The sequence below is a fragment of the Perognathus longimembris genome, chromosome 20, assembly GCF_023159225.1.
Source record: "Perognathus longimembris pacificus isolate PPM17 chromosome 20, ASM2315922v1, whole genome shotgun sequence".
Classification (NCBI taxonomy): Eukaryota; Metazoa; Chordata; class Mammalia; order Rodentia; family Heteromyidae; genus Perognathus; species Perognathus longimembris.
The window spans coordinates 18,506,263-18,523,878 of NC_063180.1; the positions used below are offsets into that span (position 1 = coordinate 18,506,263).

Sequence of the window (17,616 nt, forward strand, 5' to 3'; positions counted from 1 at the left end):
CCAATCGTCATGCATCCCTCAAGAAGCACGAAATCCTACAAATGACTCCAAGAAAAAAATAAACACAAACAAGTAAACAGAAAACCCAGAGGGGAGGAGAGAGGTCCAGGCCGGGGGCCAGCCCAGGTGTAGGCTGGTAACCCCATTCAAGGTATAAATGTCTGCCAAGCCTTTGCTAATCCTTTCCCCCACCTCTTCCCCCTCCTAAATCAACAAGCAAAATTTCCATCCCTTAGCTTTTGTTCTTTGCCCTTTATTCTCCACACAGGACTCAGACTCCAGCACCCTAGAAGGAGTTGACGCAAAATGCAAGTGCCAGGCCAAGCCTGGGGTGCCAGCCTCACCCAACTTCCACCCATCTGATGTCGCAAAGCAGGTGGCAGACCTCTGCTGTGCCAAAAAAGTGTGCACAGAGCCTACCCCAGACCTCTGCCAAGGTCTATGACACAACCCACTTGGACTCAAACTCACAAGTTACATGGGGTCATCTTTAGACCTTCCCCAGGAAACTTTGGTGATCCTCTCCTGAATTTACTCTTTTACCACACAGGGAGCCAAGCTCAAGGCCATGTGACGTCCTCCATCTCTGGGGCTAGCTGACCCTGATAGGACAACTGTGCCAATCTCAGGACCCATCTAAGGGTGGGGGTGGGGTGGGAGGGAGGGAGTTCCAGTCCTCCCTTCCTCACACTGCCTGGGTCACTTCAGTGGAGATGATGAGTCAGCATCTTCATTTCCAGTAACAATCAAAACATCTGGCAGCCAGGCACCCCTGGGCATGTCCGTCATCCTAGCAGATCAAGAGCTGAGATCTGAGATTTGTGGTTCAATGCTAGCCTGGACAGGTATGTCCATGAGACTCTGATCTCCAATGAACCGCCAGAAAACTGGAAGTGGTGCTGTGGCTCAAAGTGGTGAAGTGCTAGCCTTGAGAAAAAGAGTCTCAGGGAGAGTGTCCAGGCCCGGAGTTCAAGCTCCACAACTGACAAAAGTGTCTCTCACATTTGCATTCCAGGCAAAATCTCTGGGTTCTCTGCACAAGAAACCTATGTGTAAAATAGGGGGTAGTCATAAATAACCACAGTAATAGAAGTGATCTAATAAATGGAGTGCACTTGCCTAGGGGGTGGGAAATCCAGTCTGGGCTCTTTGCAAATTGGACCCCTTGGTAGCTAAGGTTTTCTGCCACATTGGTGGTTATTATGTCCTAGACCTAGCCTGTCCCTCAGCCCATTGTGACCCTGGAATTTTGTCTTCAGGGCTGTGTGGTGTTCCACTGAAATGTGACTCAGGTGGTGGATCACGGGCAGTGGGGGTCCTGGCTCCATGGCCCCATCATTATCTTCCACTTGGGGTCTCAAGAGACAGCACAGGGCTACAATCACAGCAGGTCCACACCTGGGCTCAGGTGCTCACTCTTGATACCGGCTGGGCTTTCTTCCTCCACATTCACAGTTCGGGATCGTTCTTAGCCCCTGACCCTCCAAGTCATCACCCTTGAATCCCCCAAATCTTACTTCACTAGAACATTCTCAAACCCATAACCACCTATCACCAATCCATCATTTGGATGAAACCCACACCTCTCCCAAGACCCTAAAAAATTTAACTTATGTTTATGTGAGGTCTTGGAGACCCACTATCTAAAGCTCAAAGAACTCTACCCAAGATTTGAAGGTAATGAATCCATAGTTTGGGGTGCTTCCTTCTCAAGTGCCACATACCCAGCCTGTTTCTCCTTAGTGTGATGGCTTCCCAGGTCTGTTACACTGGCTGTGTCTCAAACTTGGTAGGGTGCATGGTAGAGGATGGGTGGGTGGTGGAAAGGGGGACGTGTAAAAGGAAAACAAGACAGTTATACAACCCAGGCCAAAGGCCAGCCTTCAGTCCTGCAGAGTATAAAGGCAGCCGAGACGCTAGCTCAGCCACCGCCATTTGACTGGCACCCTGGTCGCCAGCATGCTGGCCTCAGGCATGTTGCTGGTGGGCGTGCTGGCCTTTCTGGCTGTCCTGGTGTTGATGTCTGTCTGGCAGCAGAGGAAGTTGTCAGGAAAGCTGTCTCCAGGCCCCAAGCCATTGCCTTTCCTTGGAAACTATCTGTAGTTCAACACGGAGCAGATGTACGACTCTCTCATGAAGGTGCGGTGGGCTGGGAGGTGGTGGGATGGAGTGATGGGACAGATGCGCCCATATCCACAGGGCAAGGGCGCTGACCACAGACTGCATGAGCCGGAGTCCTTATTTTATTTTATTTGCCAGTTCTCTAGCTTAAACTCAGTGCCTGAGCCCTGTTCCTGAGCTTCTTTTTGCAGATGTATGACTCTCTCTTGAAGGTGCGGCGGGCCAGGACGTGGTGGGATGGAGTGGCGGAACAGATGGGCCCAGATCCATAGGGCAGGGGCGCTGACCACAGACTGCGTGAGACAGAGTCTTTATTTTATTTGCCAGTCCTCCAGCTAAAACTCGGGGCCTGAGCCCTGTCCCTGAGCTTCATTTTGCTTAAGGCTAATGCTCTACCACTTGAGACACAGTGCCACCTCCAGTTTATTCTGTCTATGTGGTGCTGAGGAATCAAACCCATGGGGAAAGGGGGTGGTGGGGACCTTTAGAAGCCAATTTCTATCTTGGTACCATGGCTCCCTCTTTTTTTTTTGCCAGTCCTGGGCCTTGGACTCAGGGCCTGAGCACTGTCCCTGGCTTCTTCCCGCTCAAGGCTAGCACTCTGCCACTTGAGCCACAGCGCCGCTTCTGGCCGTTTTCTGTATAAGTGGTGCTGGGGGGTGCTGGGGAATCGAACCTAGGGCCTCGTGTATCCGAGGCAGGCACTCTTGCCACTAGGCCATATCCCCAGCCCCCCATGGCTCCCTCTTGGAATCCTAGCTACTCAGCAGATTCACATCTGAGAATTGTGGTTCAAAGCCAGCCAGGTCAGGAAATCCCGTGAGACTATTATCTCCCATGATGAGCCACTGGAAAACTAGAAATTGTGCTGTGGCTCCAAGTGGTAGAGTGCTAGCCTTGAGCAGAGGTGCTCAGGGACAGAGCCCAGGTGCCAAGTTTGAGCCCCAAGACAGGCACCAAAGAATAAAAATGTGTGTGTGGTTGCATGCGTGTGCTTGCGTGAGCACACGTTGTTGGGTATGTGTGTTGCTGAGCAGGATTAGACCACATGTGGGAACATTCAATCTATTGACTTTGCCAGGGTTTGGGGGAAGAAAAACCAATGCACCCCAGTATGTGCAAGCTTGCTCCTCAAATTATTCCCATTCGCCCTTTCCCATCTAAGCCATTGCTCCGTCCCCGGGTTCACGGTTCACCTGGGCCCTCGCCGGGTCATGGTGCTTTGTGGCTTCTAGTTCTCTGTGGATAGAAAGTATTCACTTTCCCCCTTTCCATCCATTTCAAACGTCACCTCTTGCCTTTCTGCCCTCCTCCACTCTTTCCCTCTCTCCTTACTCCCTCTCTCTCTGAGGGAGGGGGGCTGTCTCCCCTTCCCTGTCTCTTTCCCATGATCTGCAGAACTCGGGCCCTGAGTCTGGGGTTTCTTCCTGGCTCCCTTGTTCCCTCTCGGCCCATAGAGCTCCTCTCCCTTCTCTTGCTCTCTGCACAGCCCGGCCTACAGGCCTCCAGCTTCCCCAGCATCCCCAGGGTGCTCTGAGGGTCCTGGCCCCCACACATTTTGGGGGTCTCAGGTTCTGATCCTCCTGCTTTCTCCTCTCCAGGCGTGGCCTTCAGCAATGGGGAGCGTGCCAAGCAGCTGAGGCGCTTCTCCATCACCACGCTGCGGGACTTTGGCATGGGCAAGTGTGGCATTGAGGAGCGCATCCAGGAGGAGGCGGGCTTCCTCATTCAGGCTCTGTGGGACCCGCTCGTGGTGGGTGTCAGGCAGGGTAGGGTGGGGCCGAGTGGCTGAGCCCGGGTTCAGCCACCAACCAAAACCACTCCCAAAGGGTTAGACTGTCATCAGGTCACTGGATTGGTTCTTTTTCTGCACAGATCTTTCCTGGGTTCCCCTCTACTCCTGCAAACCCCTCACCCTCCACCCTTGCAAACCCTCCCTTCCTCCTCCACTCCTCACCTGCCACTCCTGAGCCCTCAGTCTCCACGTTTCACCCTCACCTTCACCCTGTAAACCCCTACCCTTCACCCCTGAAGGCTCCTCCATAAACCCCTCACTCTCCACCCTGCAGGCACCTTCATAGATCCCACCTTCTACCTGAGCAGAACCGTCTCCAATGTCATCAGCTCCATTGTCTTTGGGGACCGCTTCGACTATGAGGACAAGGAGTTCCTGTCTCTCCTACGAATGATGCTGAGCAGCTTCCAGTTCACAGCCATCTCCACCGGCCAGGTACCCATGCTGCCCCCCTGCCACGAGTGTATGAGCAACAGCCAGGTCATAGACATAACTTCAAAATGGCTGGGCTCTGATGGCTCAGCCTGTCATCCTAGCTACTAGGAAGGCTGACATCTGAGGATTATGGTTCGAATTCAGCCTGGCAGGAAAGTCTGTGAGACTCTTACCTCCAATGAATCCGCAAAACCTGGAAGTGGCGCTGTGGCTCAAAGTGGTAAAGCACCAGCCTTGAGCAAAAGAGCTCAGGAACAGCGCCTGTCCCCACCACAGACAGAACAAATGTGAAGGCCGTTTACTCATTGTAATCCCAGCTGTTCAGGAGGCTGAGATCTGATGGATGTTTGAAAACCATCCTGGGCAGGAAAGTCTATGAGACTCCAATTACCCAGTGAAAAGCCATGAAGTGCAGCTGTGGCGCATGTGATGGAGCAGTGCAGTCACCAGCTCAGTCCTGGGCAAGGTGCACCTGTGAGGCCATGAGGTTGGTTTGCTGCCACCTGCAGCCAAGGAACAGAGCGGCTGGTGGGGCCACACTCCCCCCCTCCCCCCCCGCCCCCAGGTTCTGTGTTCAGGCCCATGGGGGAAATGTCCACCTGTCTTCGGACACCTGCGTATTGGTCACTGACTCTGGGTCCTGGCACAGCTCTTCAGGTGTACACATGGTGGGCTGGTTTTGAGGGGACCTTGGGGGCAGGAGGATGACAGATGGGGGCCCCATGGCCTGTGGGCGTGCACTGACAATTGGGGGAGGGGTGTGATTGTGCTCTGTGTTCTACTGGAGTTTCAAGCCAAGACCTTGGGCATATTAGCCAAGCACTCTGTCCTTGTGCTATCTATTTTATCATTTTAAATTATTCACTCACTTATTTGATGCATGGTTTCCCCAAATATGAGACCTACCTCCATGCTCCATCTCCAGAGTAGCTGAGATTACAGGTGTGTGCTAAGATGTCAGGTGAATGTCTGTTTTTTTTTTTTTTTTTCCATTTTCTCTCTCCAGAACCCCCCACCCCACCCCAGCTCTATGATATGTTCTACTCCATCATGAAGCACCTGCCTAGACCACAGCAACAGGCCTTTAAGGAGCTGCAGGGGCTGGAGGATTTCATCACCAAGAAGGTGGAGCAGAACCAGCGCACCCTGGATCCCAACTCCCCGCAAGACTTCATCGACTCCTTCCTCATCTGCATGCTGGAGGTGCGTTCAGCAGCCCAGGGGAAGGGGGCGGGGCAGGCAGTTGAGTGCCATGGAGATTGGGCTAGGACGGAAAACCTAGAACTATGTCAATTATATAAATAATTCTCAGTGTGGATCATGGTTGATTATATAAAAATCCTCAATGTTCACTGAGCATGTTGCTTAGCGGAAGAGTGCTTGCCTAGCATGAATGAAGCCCTGGGTTCCATTCCTCAGCACTACATATACAGAAAAAGCCGGAAATGGCACTGTGGCTCATGTGCTAGAGTGCTAGGCTTGATCAAAAGAAGCTCAGGGACATTGCCTAGGCCCTGAGTTCCTACCACAGGACTCACACAAAAAAGTAGTAAATAGTATTCAATGTCAATCCTCAGATCTCAGCGTTTTGAGTAGCTGGAATTGCAGTCATGAGCCACTGGTGCCTGGCCCATCATAGCTATTAGGACCACAATGAGGAATCACAGCACTCAAACAGCATGGAATCTGTGTCTCTAGCTTACTCCAGGTCTGTTTCTGACACTGGTGCTTTAAGCTACCACACCAAATGAGAGTGAGTGGTCTAGAGTTCAAGCCCTAACATGGGTACACACACAGACAAACACACACATTCACATACACTCATGACTAGTATCCTAGCTACACAGGAGGCTGAGATCTGAGGAAAATCATTCAAAGCCAGCTAAGGCAGGAAAGTCCATGAGACTCTTTTCTCCAGTTAACGAGGAGAAAATTTGAAGTAGTGCTGTAGCTCAAAGGGGTACAGAGCTAGGCTTGAGTTCAAACCCCATACCTGACAAAAATCAATCAACCAACCAACCAGCCAGACAAAGGCAAGAGGTGCCTTTTGGGCCACAGGCAACATCCTGGCAAAGTTCTGGAAACAGGATGGAGAGCCTGGCAGATTGATGTTTTACCTGGACCTCACAGCAGTAGATGCCAAGAGCACATTCCAGAAGATCCTTCCAAGGAGTGGGAAGTGGGGTTTCTTGAAGGCCTTTCTCCCTGTAGGAGAAGGAGAACCCCAATATGGAATTCCACATGAAGAACCTGGTGCTCACCACCCTGAACCTCTTCTTTGCGGGCACGGAGACTGTCAGTACCACCTTGCGTTATGGCTTCCTGCTGCTCATGAAACACCCAGATGTGGAGGGTAAGGCTGGGCGGGGGTGGGGACAGAGAACTGAGGGGAGGGGGCAGGCCCTAAAAGTTCCCCTAAGTTATCTGCCATGTTCTCATTTCACATAGGCCCTGTTATGATCCAGACAGGAGAGAGTAGCTTGTGGACTTAGCTATCACAGTTGTAGCTATGAAAATAGTAGGAGCCAGGGTCTTGGCTCCTCCTGTCTTCCTAGCTATTCAGGAGGCTGACAGCTGAGGATTTACCTTTGGAATCCAGCCAAGGCAGGGAGGTCTGTGAGACTCGTATCTTCATGAAACCACTATAAAGCTGGAAGTGAGGCTGTAGGTCAAAGGGGTGGGTGCTAGCCATGAGTAAAAGTGCACAGGCACAGCCTTCAGACCCTGAGATCTAGCCCCACAGTGACAAACACACACACACACACACACACACACACACACACACACACATCTGCTTCCTAAACGGATTGGTAAATGGCTGATCTCTACCACAAGGACCCCACTGCCTCCTTCTCCAAGCCACAGCCTAAGACAGCCCTTGATACTGATAGGGCAGCGAGCTAATGCCCAATAGCTGTTGTGAATGAATGATGAGCTGTATGCCTGTCATTCATTTTTCTAAGACTGCACACCTTTCCTTTTCCTGCGTCCTACTTTCCTTCCTTCCTTCCTTCCTTCCTTCCTTCCTTCCTTCCTTCCTTCCTTCCTTCCGTCCTTCCTTCCTTCTTCCCTTCCTTCCTTCCGTCCTTCTTTCCATCTATCAGTTACAGGGCTTGAATTCAGGGCCTTGTGGCTGCCCATGAGCTTTTTTGCTCAAGGCTGGTGAACTACCACATGAGCCACAGTTCCCTTTCTAGTTTTCTGGTGGTTCATTGGAGATGAGAGTCTCTTAACTTTCCTGCCTAGGCTGGCTTTGAACCTGATCCTTGGATCTCAGCCTCCTGAATAGCTAGTATGACTGGTGTTAGCCACCAGTGCCAAGTTCTTTATTTATTTCTTTATTTATTTTAAGTTCTCCTCCCTGATTGAAAGACTTCAGATACCTAAACACATTTGCCCTTTCTCTACCACTCTCAGCTAAAGTCCACGAAGAGGTTGATTGGGTCATTGGCAAAAACCGGCAGCCAAAGTTTGAGGACCGAGCAAAGATGCCCTACACAGAGGCTGTGATTCACGAGATGCAGAGATTTGGTGACATGATTCCCATGGGGCTGGCACGCAGGGTCACAAAGGACACTAAGTTCCGGGAGTTCATTCTGCCCAAGGTGCCCCTTCCTGGGACCCCGCACCCTAACTCTGTTACACACTAACTACTCCCTGTCTCCCATTCTTAATCGAAGGCTTCCTCACCCACTGTGTCCCTTCTTCTTTTCTACTCAGACAACTCCCTGCCCCCCTTCCAGCTTCCCTGGATCAGGAGATCCAAGCCTTGACTTGAATCTTCCTAAAATGGAGCAATGTAAATCCCAGCACCAGCGACTCAGGCCTGTCCTCACAGGCATTCAGGTGGCTGAGATCTGAAGATCGAGACTGAAAGTCAGCTCCAGCAGAAACGTCTATGAGACTTAATAATTTTTTGGCCTGTGTTTGATCTCACAGCCTGGTCACTGTTCTTGAGTTCTTTTTGTTCAAGGTTAGCATTCTACCAGCCACAGTACCACCATAAGACTCTTTTGTTTTTTATTTTTGTTTTTGTTGCCAGTCCTGGGGCGTGGCCTCAGGGCCTGAGCACGGTCCCTGGCTTCTTTTTGCTCAAGGCTAGTACTCTGCCACTTGGGCGACAGCGCCACTTCTGGACTTTTCTATATATGTGGTGCTGAGGAATCGAACCCAGGGTTTCATCTATACAAGGCAAGCACTTTACCACTAGGCCATATTCCCAGCCCCCCACCATAAGACTCTTATCTACAGTGAACCACCAAAACTCCTTGAAGTGAAACTGTGGGCTCAAAAAGGCAGACTGCTAGCCTTGACCAAAAAAAAAAAAATCAGAGACAATGCCTTGGCTCTGAGTTCAAGGCCTAGGACTGAAACACACACACCAGAGCAGGGGTTAAATCTTATTTACCCAGACCTCTTGCTTAAGACCAGAAATCTCCAGTCCTCAATAGATCATTCCAGAAGGCCCAGAATCTCATAGCTCTGGCACATGTACCTGCCAAATCCCCTTGCCCCCCAACCATCTGCCTAGAGAGACAGGAGAGGTAGTTGTCCCAAACTGGATTCTGGAAGTCTCAAACCGGTGTCCACCATGCCCCTGGTAACAGAGAGAGGAACTTCTACTTACTCACAGAGACCTTAACCTCATGGTCCCTGAAGCCTCTCCCTCCCTCCTCCACTCCCTTGACTCCACTCCCTGCTCCCCCCCCACCTTGTCCCAGGGGACTTTCAGCACATTCATCTTCCAATTGCCTTTCTCACTCTCTCTTCCTCCTCTTCTTCTCAGGGTACCGAAGTGTTCCCCATGCTGGGTTCTGTTCATAAAGACCCCAAGTTTTTCTCTAACCCCCAAGGTTTCAACCCTCACAACTTCCTGGATGACAATGGACAGTTTAAGAAGAATGATGCTTTTGTCCCCTTTTCCATTGGTGAGTGATCAGCAGTGGCCACCAGGCCACAGCTCACGGCAAAGGGACAGCTGTGTGTGCCAGCCCCTCTCTGACCCACAAAATCATTAGTGCCTTTCCCTAGGTTGGAAGGTCTGATTGGATCTAGTCTGTGATCCCCTACCTGCAGCCCATCGTAATTCCCAAACATCCTGTTGGGGTACCAGGAATAAGAAAAGGGATCATCAAAGCTCATTCAGAAATGAGGAAAATCAAGAACAGAGTGAAGTACCCACATTGTCTCTGGCTCACGCTGCCATCCTAGCTACTCAGGAGGTTGAGATCTGAGGATCCCAGTTGGAATCCAGTCTGGGGAAGGAAAGTCCGTGAGACTCTTAGCTTTACTGTAGCACCAGAAAATTGGAAGTGCCATGGAGCTCAAAGTAGTAGATGAATAGCTTTGAGTAAAAAAGCTCAGGGTAGCACCCAGACCCTGAGTTCAAGCTCCATGACTAACTAAAAACTGTACTGTAATTGGGGCTGTGGCTCAAGTGCTACAGTACCAGCATGGAGGAAAAAAACTAAGGGATAACACCCAGTCCCCTCATGGATTAGGGAAACCCAGGCTCAGAGAAGAGGCTAGAATTTTACAGCTTTCCCTGCCCCACCATTAGAGAACTCAGCTGGGGACTTGGGGTTTGGGGGTTAGCTCACAGAGAGAGTTGGCTTTCAGCCCTGCCTGCCTCCTCTCCTCTGCAGGAAAGTGGTACTGTTTTGGAGAAGGCCTGGCTAGAATGGAGCTCTTTCTCTTCCTTACTACCATCATGCAGAACTTCCGCTTCAAGTCCACACTGCCTGCCGAAGACATCGACGTGTCCCCCAAACATGTGGGCTTTGCCACAATCCCACCAACCTATACTATAAGCTTCCAGCCTCACTGAGCACAGGGCTGTGCCAGGGGAGGGGGAGAGGAGGGGACTGAGCCACTGGTATGGCCGGAAGAAGGGAGGGGGCGATTGTCAGATGGGAACGGCAAACAGGCCAGACTGTTGACCTTGCTGAAGATGGGCGCTTCCAAGCTGGAATGCCAGAAATTGAGCAGTAATAAAAATAAATCAGTTCCTATTCACTGAAGGAATTTTGTGTGTCATGTTTATATCAGGTTTCTGATGATCTCTGTTCACACAACCTGAGCAAAGGGTTTGTGTCCGGGTCAGGAATCTTCTGCAGATTAGTGGCATGCTAAGGCTTAAGAATTCCTTGCTGTGGGCTGCTTCTCCATAGGCCTGTCATCCCAGCTACTCAAGAAGCCTATAGCTGAGGAACCCAGCTCAAAGCCAGCCTGGGCAGGAAAAGCCCAGCAGACTCTTCCCTCCAATGAACCAACAAAAAGTTGGGAGTTTAGGTGGGGCTCAAGTGGTAGAGTGCTAGCAGGCTTTGATTTCAAGCCCAGTGAGAGGGAGAGAGAGAGGAAAATGCCAAGAGAAACCACAAAAGCTTTGAAAGAAGTAATTAAAGCGAGAGGAGGAAGATGATGCTGTCACAATAGGGAGGCACCCCAACTTGCTCTAACCAAATAGTGAGCTGGGAACTCCAATACCCAATGCCTCATCTAGAGTCCAGCAAACCCAACAACCAGAACAAACAGTGAAACACAGGAAATGAAAAAAGAACAAAGAAGGAAAAGCCTATAATCTGCACGGAGCCGGAAAATCTCCCAGGTACTCTCTCCACCCGGGCCCAAACAGGGCCATGCTGGGAAAGTGGCCCTGGCGCGGGCGAACAGAACTGCAGACTGTCAGCGACCACACAAACAACAGTGGAAAAATCCTTCAGAGAGTGCAGAGACCAGACAGCAGGAGCTCCATGGGCCCCAGACTGCACGCAGACTGGACCGAGGCAAATGGTGGCATGGGACCGAATGGCCAGGACCAGACAACAACAGCAGGGGAACTGGGCGCTGCAGATGTGGAGAGCCGGGATGCTGCCGCCAAACTATAGATCAACACACCCCAGCCTGGAAAAGCAAAGAGCAGCGTGGGACACACACACAATCCAGTACCAGTAAGTTCCCCATTGCCCCCTCCCCCCTTAAACGGGAGATCTGCTCTGGCAGAGACCCAAAACCTGATGTAGAGCTCATCACAAGGGGACAAAGAAGCTAGAACTCCCTCCCTCTTCTTCCCTACCCTGATGGAACAAAGAGCCCCATGTCTGGTGGCTCTAGGACCCTACAGCCCCTGGGAGGACACAGGAACTAGCAGCAGTGAAGCAGGGCCCAACAAAGTGGCCCGGAGACATCTTAGGCCAGCATCCCCCAAAGCCCCAGCTGGGGAGCCTGAAGCTGTCTGCACCAGTCCCTCCCCCACCCCCCCAGAAGGGACCCGGGGTCTGGTAGGCATTTGACCACCACTTGAGGCACCCTGGTCTGTGGGGACTTTTTGAACAACAGTTACAGGCTTGCTGGTGTGCAATACCAGCCCACAGGGTCACCTGGGCCCAACACTGAGCCCAGACACTTGAACCTGCTTGGGGACCACACATAGGTCCCCCACAGTTGATTCGTGAGAGGGCACAAGCACCCTCAAACAGTCCAGGGCAGTGTGCCCCCCCAAAAGAAGCAGAAGAGCTCACGCTCACACACTCTCCCTCCCAGAGGGCCAGAGTGGGTCCTCGTGCTAGCCCTCCAGCAGGAGGGTACTGCACCCACTCCCCTGTGGGAGCACACAAGTGGGAAAGCTGCCCCTCAGCAGCAATGCCCGCTGTGATAGGCGCACTCTGCTCAGGTGGGCAAGCCGCCCCTCAGTGGCAATATTAAATCTGAGAGGCAAGCTCTCTTGACCCACATCATCTAGAGGGGAAATAATCAAAGAAGACAAAAGTCTCCATGCCATGCTGAATCAGCGACCCAAGAACCCACAACAGGGGCCCTAAAGGGTCAGCACAACACAGCGGCAGAGCACAGTCCTGCAGAGAAAGCCACAGAACCTACCCACCCCTAACTGAAGTGAGGGTAACTGCCTCGGCAACAACTAAGATGGTCACATTCACCCATAGGGCAGTAAGGTTCAACAGCCAAACTCAAACACAGAGCCAGTACAAACAAGTCCCTGCTGATGGACCAGCGGGAACCAGCACAAAGCCAAGCCAAGGCCGCCACCTACAGGCCCCTGAAAGTGCAAAAACTGCAGATGCGTAAGTCACAAAGAAATATTACAAGTTTCATGAAAGTTCAAGCTAACTCGCCAGCTCCAAAAGGCAGTACAACCAAAGAGGAGATGGAGAATAAAAAAAACAAATGAGGCTAAGATAGCAGAAATGATAGAAAGCCTCAGGAATGAATTCCGAAAACAATTCCAGGAGTTTAGAATAGAAGCCTCGAGGACCTTCAGGAAGTCAAGAAAGAAATGGAAGCAAAAATAGATACAGTCTACTCCTCTGTTAAAGAAGACCTTAACATCCTGAGAAATAAAATGCATGAAAAAATAGATTCAAAACACAATTCATTAAAAGAAGAAATTACCACAATGAGAGCTGATCTAGCAACCATAAACAGCTCACTCACCTCAATGCAAACCACACTCGAAGCCACATCACAAAGAATTGATCATCTTGAATCTCGAGTCTCTCTTTTGGATTCAGCTGATAAGGACCAGAAGATTATTGCACTCCAAGAAACTGTCAAAATCCGGGGCAGACTAATCCAGGAGATAGTGGACAGGGAGAAGAGATATAATCTGTGCATAATTGGAATAGATGAAGGAGAGGAGTACCAGAGCAGAGTTATACAACACATATTCAATAGAATTATTACAGAGAATTTCCCCAATCTCAAAAGGGAAAACCTCACCCAAATAACAGAAGCATATGGGTCACCTGGCAGACCGGACCCTAGAAGATCCTCCCCCAAGACATTATAATCAAGGCCTCAGATCGCAACAGTAAGGAGCAAATTTTGAACGCAGCCAAAACGAAGAAAGAACTATATTACAATGGAAAAACAATCAGAATCATGGCAGACCTCTCCACACAAACTTACAATGCAGGAATAGCCTGGAAGAATACAATCCAAGTCCTCCAGGCCAACAACTGCCAACCCAGAATTAGATACCCAGCAAAGTTAGAATTCACCTTTGAGGGAAAAACCAGATCTTTCCATAGCAAAGAGGATCTAAAGGATTATGTGACTAAAACCAGCTTTACAGCGAATTCTAAGAGGGGAACCCACCCAACAGAAAACGTACAGGACCCACAGACAGAAATAGAAAAAAACTACAATAGCCAGAGCCCAAGAGGAAGAGTGGCTGAATAACAACAAGAAAGAAGGGAGAGGACACACAGCCTAACAGGAAAATGGAAGGGAAAAAAAACCACATCTATCCACGATCTCTTTGAATATAAATGGTATAAATTCTCTGGTAAACAGGAACAGACTGACAGAGTGGATCCGTAAACAAAAAAATTGCTATCTGTTGTCTTCAAGAGACCCATCTTACAGCAAGGGACAAAAACAGGCTCTGAATGAAAGGATGGAGCAAGATCTTCCAAGCAAACGCACCTACCAAAACGGCAGGGGTAGCCATCCTGATTTCAGACAAGGTAGACTTTTAAAATCAGTTCAAAAAGATAAAGAAGGGCACTACAGTTTAATACAAGGAAAAATCCCGAATCAAAATATCATGGTGATAAATTTATACTCACTGAACAAAAAAGGCCCTAAATATGTCAATCAAATTCTTTCAGAACTACAGAACAAGATAGACCCAAATACAATCATAGTGGGAGATTTTAATACTCCACTCTCTCCAAGAGACAGATCCAACACACAGAGGATTAGCAAGGGAGCCGAAGACCTAAGTAACACCATACCTCACCTGGATCGGACTGTACAGAGTGTTTCACCCTACAGAGGCCCAATACACATTCTTCTCAGCAGCACATGGAACATTCTCCAAAATAGATCATGTCATAGTCCACACAAAGAATTTCAGCAAATACAAGAATATTGACATTATCCCATGTATTTTACCTGATCACAGTGGAATCAAGGTAACCCTCAATAACAAAGGATACCATAGAGACAACACAAATACTTGGAGGCTAAACCCCTCACTGTTATCTAACACTTGGGTCACAGAGCAAATGAAGGATAAAATTAACAAATTCATAAGCCACACAATAATGAAAATACATCACAAAGAAACCTATGGGATACAGCTAAGGCAGTTCTGAGGGGCAAGATCATTGCCCTCAGCGCACACATTAAAAGAATGGAATCATAACAGGTAAATAACCTCATGATTCAGCTAAAACATCTGGAGAAACATGAAAAAATTGAATCTAAAACAACTAGGAGGAGAGAGATCACAAAGATTAAAGAAGAGATAAATCTGATTGAGAATAGAAAGACCATTCAACAAATAAATAAAACTAAAAGCTGGTTCTTTGAGAAAATAAATAAAATTGACAGACCCCTTGAAGAGAAGAGACTCATATCCGTAAGATCAGGGTCTCCACCGGAACAATTACCACAAATCCACAGGATATTCAAACAATCATAAGGAACTATTTACAGAACCTCTACTCACTAAAGAACGAAAATTTTATAGAAATGGATCAATTGTTAGAGAAGTATAAACTGCCCAAACTGAATCAAGAAGAAATAAATCAACTAAATAAACCAATAACCTACAGCGAGATACAGGAGGTAATCAAGAGCCTCCCAACAAAGAAAAGCCCAGGCCTGGATGGATTCACCAATGACTTCTATAAAACCTTCAGTGAGGAGCTAATACCAATACTCCTCAACTCTTCCGCGAAATAGAAACAGAGGGAGAAATCCCAAACTCATTCTATGAAGCTGATATTATACTCATCCCCAAACCAGGCAAAGACCCAACAAAAAAAAGAACCACAGACCAATATCACTAGTGAACACAGATGCAAAGCTCCTCAACAAAATATTACCTAACAGGATCCAGAAACTGATGAAGAAAATTATACATCATGATCAAGTAGGCTTCATCCCACAGATGCAAGGATGGTTCAACATCCACAAATCAATAAACGTAATTGAACACATCAAGAGCTAAGACTAAGAACCACATCATCATCCCAACCGATGCCCAAAAAGCCTTTGACAAAATACAACACCCATACATGTTAAAAGCCCTGGAGAAAACAGGAATGGAGGGAACATTCTTTAAAACAATAAAAGCCATATGTTGGGCCTGGGTAACTGCAGCCATAATCAGGAAACAGGGGATGCAAGGCGAGTGAACCAATGCATATTTTATTTTCAAGAGGGCCAGGCTTTAAGTAGGGTTAGAAATCAACTTACAATTTCAAGGGTAAAAGGTTAACATAGCATGTGATCCATTATGATTATAAAAATTGAGGAATTCTGTTACTGGGAGGAAAGAAGCTAATACAGAAGTTTATCCACTACAAAAGTTTGCTGCTTCAAAGAGAGTTTACATATCTAAGGCTGAGCTATTTCCTAGCTATTATTTGCTCAGGACTTTGACCAGGACTCCATTCATCTAGAAGATACTTCCCTGTTTACTATGAAAAGACTGCCCAGAATCCCTGGGAGGAAATTTTGCTAATTACTAAGGAGAGGCTGTCCTTATTCATATTGAGAATCTACCACGTGAAGGCAGCTGGTCAAACTAGTCTCCTTAAGGAGACTTTGTATGGGGAAAGGGGAGATTCTCCTGACAAGGTGTGGCGTCCTTTGTCCCACAGACACAAAGAAACTTCCTTACTGGGAATATGTTCCCAAGTGCCTATTAGTATGCTAATAAGGCATCAAAGTAACTGTGCTGAGGCTAAGACTTCCACTTGGTCAAATAAATTAATTCTCCCACAGCCATATACAACAGACCAACTGATAATAACATATTAAATGGGGAGAAACTAAAACCATTTCCCCTAAACCCAGGAACAAGAGAAGGATGCCCACTCTCCCCACTTCTATTCAACATAGGGCTGGAATCCCTAGCCATAGCAATAAGGCAAGAGGAGGGCATCAAAGGCATCCACATTGGCAAAGAAGAAATCAAACTATCCTTATTCGCAGATAACATGATCTTATATCTGAAGGACCCCAAAAACTCAGTCCCCAAACTCCTAGACCTAATAAACCATTTTGGCAAAGTAGCAGGATAAAAAATCAACACACAAAAATCAGCAGCTTTTCTGTACACCAGTAATGTACAAGCAGAAAAAGAAATTATGGAAATAATACCATTTACAATAGCTAAAAAAAAGAATAAATTACCTAGGGATTAACCTAACTAAAGACATGAATGATCTATTTAATGAGAACTATAAAAATCTAAAAAGGAAAATCAAAGAGGACACAAGGAAATGGAAAGACCTCCCATGCTCATGGGTAGGCAGAATCAATATAGTGAAAATGGCCATATTGCCCAAAATGTTATCCAAATTCAATGCAATCCCCATCAAGATCCCAGCTACATTCTTCCCTGAAATATAGAAAACACCCCATAAATTCATATGGAACAGCAAAAGACCTAGGATAGCCAAAGCAATTAATCACAATACCAGACTTCAAGCTCTATTTTAGAGCCATCTTAACAAAAATAGCCTTGTATTGGTATAATAACTGATATGAATACCAATGGAATAGAATAAAAGACCCAGAAATAAAGCCACATTCTTACAGTCAGCTGATATTCGACAAGCTAAAGACATACAATGGAAAAAACACAGCCTCTCCAACTACTGGTGCTGGGAAAACTGGGCAGCCATATGTAGAAAACTCAAAGTAGACCCTAGCCTATCACCATGAACCACGATCAATTCACTATGGATTAAGGACCTCAACATCAGACCTGAATCCTTGAAACTACTGAAGGACAGAGTAGGAAAGACGCTAGAACTTATAGGCACAGGATTGAACTTTCTCAATATAGTCCCAGGGGCACAACAGATAGGGGAGAGACTTGACAAATGGGACAACTACAAAATAAAAAGTTTCTGCAAAGCTAAAGACATAGCCACCAAACTAGAAAGACAGCCAACCATATGGGAAAGGATCTTCACCAGCACAGCAACAAAGGCCTAATATCCGTCATCTACAGAGAACTCAAAAAACTAACCTCCTCCAAACCCAGTAAAGCAGTTATTAAATGGGCAAAGGAGCTAAAGAGAGACTTCACAGGAGAAGAGATAAAAATGGCAAAGAAACATGAGGAAATGTTCAACATCCCTGGAAGTAAAGGAAATGCAAATAAAAACAACCCTGAGATCCCACCTCACTCCAGTTACAATGGCCTACACTCTGAACTCAGGCAACAACAAATGCTGGAGGGGATGCGGGGAAAGAGGATCCCTTCTCCCCTGTTGCTGGGA

General features: G+C 48.0%; 1 pseudogene; it reads left to right on the top strand.

Moving 5' to 3' along the window:
* The first annotated feature begins 1,959 nt into the window (after nucleotides 1-1,959).
* On the top strand, nucleotides 1,960-10,195 carry LOC125338992 (annotated as a pseudogene).
* Nucleotides 10,196-17,616: the final 7,421 nt, after the last annotated feature.